Consider the following 4148-nt stretch of genomic DNA (forward strand, 5'->3'; position numbering starts at 1 on the left):
CCATGAAAACACGCTGGCCCCCCTCCTGGCCCCGTGATACATTTGGCCTAGAACCGCCACTGCTTGGGAGAGACTGGTTTATCCTTCCTCCGCGCAGTTTGAGCTCCAGCCCATCTGCTTGGTTGCTAGGAGACGCACAAAAGGCGCATTAATATGTACATTAGCCAGATTGTGATGCGGTCACAGGTTAGAATCTGTTTATAGGCTATAAAAACAGGATATTTTAGTTTTTGGTCCAAAGTAGACGATCTTTTTCTAGGAAAAATGGCTCCTAATAATGTTTAAAATTTAATCTGATGTTGTTGTTTTTTTAATAATGGTTAACTAATCAATGATAAACAGACATTTGAAAAAAAAGGGACTAACATTGATGTTATTTATAGGCTTAGATATTAAGCTGTAGAGGTAATATTTGACAGCACCCCCTCCCTCCCTCCCTGCCTGCCTCGCGCTCCACTCCCAGCATATCCGTTTTTATTCTGAGTCACCGTGTCGGTCGAACCGAACCGGAGCTATTTAACGCATTTCCTGCTTCTGTTTGCTTGAATAACCGATGACCCAGGTGGTTCAGAGGCGCGTGGACATGACAGGTGAGGCAAACTGTGTAGCATAACGTTTTCTATTACCCTATTACCTCTTACTCAAGGTTATATTGTCCATATTTGCTTTTATCTAAAAAAAAACATTAAAACAGAACTTATTACAGTGCTGGCTAAAACCAGCAGCGTGTCATGCAATTATTATTTTAATGAGTCTGAATTATTTCCAGTCATGTTTATTGTTTTAAATAGTCAGAATTTGACAAAAAGAAAGATAACCATGGAGCCTATGAATTACGTGTTTAATGATTGAATTAATTAATTAATTAATTAATTGACTTTATTGATCTCACAGTGGAGAAATTGTTCTTAAGTGTGTTTGTCTGTGCTGTCTGATGAACTGTTAATACTCCAGCTAGGCATAACATTATGACCACTGTCATGATCAGGATCCATTACCACTGATGGGGGTGGTAAGTATTAAACAGCAAGTGGACATTTTGTCATCCAAGGAAATTAATTTCATTTTCAAAACACTTTATTGATCTCAAAAGGAAAACAATACACTGGTTTCCTTAAAATCAAAGTCATATTTAAATGTCCAATCATTCTGGCTTAAACATGTATATAAATTTACACTTTATCAGACGATATATTTTCCCAAAAGTTAGAAAATTTCTATTCTAAAAAAAATCTTGTGTTAAAATCTGTGTTATTTTTTTTCTGCTATCTATTGCAGGCCAGTTAGTTATATGTCAGCTTGTACACCTAAATTCGGCCAATCATATATCAAAGGTCATCTGTCAATCAAATTTTTTCTGTCATAGCATCTTGATTCATATGAACCAAACCAAGCTTCTGCCGCCCTGACGTCCTCTTCCACAACATCTTCGTCCCCGCTTTCCTTCTCTAAATAAAAAATGTGTGACGGAGGAGACTCATCCACGACCTTCGACACTAAACTCTCCTCCTCTTGCATGTTTCCTCTGTCCATAGCGTTCCTTGACAGTGTCGTTTCTAAGTCACCAATTTAGTGCCACTTGGTCCCAATGGAATTTCCCATTGGGAACCTGCTAGCACTAAGTTGCTAACTGGTTAGCAAGATGCTTCTGAGACACCGGCCACAATCAAACTTGCTTGCAAACCTTCCGCCACAACAATCCCCCCCCCTTGGTTTACGACCAATCACATTCACTTTATTCACTCGTATAAAGTCGGGCACCACTCAGGAGAATTCAGAAATGCAACTGTTGGAACAGCCGCTTCCCTACGACTTTAATAGACTGGTTGTGGATATTTAGATGGTTTCCTGTAGTGGTTAGTATTCCAGCATGTCTGCGCATGCCTCTGACTGAAGGCACCTTGCTGCTGTATACCAAACAGCCAGTTGAAGGTGTTCAGGCCTGACTGTTATGTTCTTTATTTTCTGAAGGTCTCTTCATTTGCATATTTACCCTCCAGAGGTTCTAGATGATTCCCAGAGCAGAACCAGATTTATTAAACGGTTGTTCGGATCTTTTACCCTGATTGTTTTGTTTTTTTCTAGTCTGTTCTGTGGTCCAGGCAATCATCAAGGTGTTTAGACTCCTTCATCTCCTCAACTCGCTGATAATAGTTTGTGTTTGAACCTTTCTTGCTTTTCTTGTAACTCCAATCATCTCCTTTGTTTTGTGCAGTGGGGATTAGGTTTGTCCAAAATATTTACACTCAAAAAAGTATCAGTGTCAGGGTTTGGTTGAGGTGAGGACCCAAATGCAAGGAGGCAGAGCTGAGTTTTGTAGCTTTAATGTAGTAATTTCAGGTAACTGAGGCAGGAATCCAAAAATCCAGCATACTGTAATAAGTACACAAAAAAAAGAACCTCGGAGACAACAGGGGTCAACATACACAAGGAGCCAGGAAAATATTAGTAACTAGCACTGAGGAACGGCACAGGGAGAGTATATATGGGTGACTGAACAAAGACAGGACTAATGAGCTGATTAGGAACAGGTTTGAACAGAGGAGTCTAGAAAGGAGCTAGAGAAAAGGAGACTAACAGAAGAGGGCAACAGAGGGCAATCAAGAAATAGCTAAGAACTGAAATATACTCAGAAAACACAACAAAATAGGAATAAAACCAATAAAACTAGAAAACAAAGAAAAACATAGACCACGGTGAAACGGAACACTCAAAAGAAAACTTAACAGAACCAAAACCATGACTTTCATTTCTCAAACTCTCTCTCCAGATACAATCCTACATTTGCATTTTTTTTTCATATTTTTTCTTATTAGTTTTAAATTTATAGATTATTTAGATTTATTTATAGAGATTGCAAAGTGGGACTTTTTCATGCTGATAAAATATTTGTTATTTTATCCCAATTGTATCAGATATTGAATATTTCCTGGGTATTGATATTGAGTCTGAAATTTTAGTAATGTGAAAACTCTAATGGTGAACCATGGAGCTAAGGTCGAATGGTAATGTGTTTAGTAAAGGCTGACCTCTGTGGTTTGATCCAGCAGACCATCAACTGTAGTTAAACTTGCAGAAGATGATGCTTTTCCTGCTCTTCCATGGCGTACCATACAGAGTAGCTTGTATATTTATATCTTTAGACCTGTTGGCAGCATACAATGATTTTGAAAGGAGCTTTCTTCAGAAGGCTAAAGTGGCTGAAGCCTTAATGTGACCTTTTGAAGCTACAGAAATGAAAGAGTCTGCTGCTAATGCAATAAAAACAGCCTCAGGGATCTGCCAACTGGTTCAGAGGTGTAAAGCAAAGGGGATATTTGAATAATAGGCTTAATCTATAACTGGGAGGTATTTTATATAAAGCACCTTTCAGAGTTATAAGTCAGTTTATTGTTATGAAATCAAATCACACTATATGAGAGTAATTATTCAATTTTTATGCTGTTATGTAATTTTTGTCTTGCAGTTATTTAAAGCTGAACCAGGTTTGGGACTAAACTGAGATTTGCATATATTTGCATATCTGATGACTGTGCTGAGATACCTTTCTTTAGTGGTTGATGAGCGTGTCTCTATCTGTCGATGGATGCTCCCGGCTGATTCCACGTCAGGAGTTAGACAAGATTACAGGGAGGAGCTGGAGGATACGCTCCAAGGGTCGCCGAAGAGACAGCTCAGCCTGACACTTGACCTCAACCAGAACTGACTGACAGCATCTCTGTTTGCCTGGTGGATGTTATGTTATGTTATGGCTTCCTGTTCTTAGCTGTTTCTGCCTCCTGGCCGCTCTAACACGTCTTCCTCTCTAAATCACAGCTTTGGTTCCTCCTCCTGCATCGCTGCACAGCAGGAGGCACGGATCTCCTGCTCTGTCACCTTCCAGTCCTACAGGTTAACATCTCTTCCATGTATTCTTTCCTACATTTGACTCAGAGCTTGCTTCACGTAATTCATCTCATTGGAGTTATTTCATTAGGAGATTCTGATCATTTTCCAAGTATTTAAAATTAAGATTTTGAATACTTGGAGGTGAAATTAATAAATATGAATCTTTTTTACACATCTTTAGGCTCTCGGCTGAATTTATCTAAAGAACGACAAGAGGACGGAGAGAAAAAACAAGGTGTGTTCACTGCAAAAACAATCTA

General features: G+C 39.0%; 1 long non-coding RNA gene across 1 annotated transcript; it reads left to right on the plus strand.

Annotated features, from left to right (window-relative positions):
• Positions 1 to 273: 273 nt before the first annotated feature.
• LOC107081800 lies at positions 274 to 4129 on the plus strand. Its single transcript, XR_001481111.1, has 3 exons — positions 274 to 590; positions 3817 to 3891; positions 4070 to 4129. It is a non-coding gene; the product is annotated as an uncharacterized LOC107081800 (long non-coding RNA).
• The last annotated feature ends 19 nt before the right edge of the window (positions 4130 to 4148 follow it).

Source organism: Cyprinodon variegatus, unplaced genomic scaffold, assembly GCF_000732505.1.
Source record: "Cyprinodon variegatus isolate N-32 unplaced genomic scaffold, C_variegatus-1.0 Scaffold41, whole genome shotgun sequence".
In the NCBI taxonomy this organism is placed as follows: domain Eukaryota; kingdom Metazoa; phylum Chordata; class Actinopteri; order Cyprinodontiformes; family Cyprinodontidae; genus Cyprinodon; species Cyprinodon variegatus.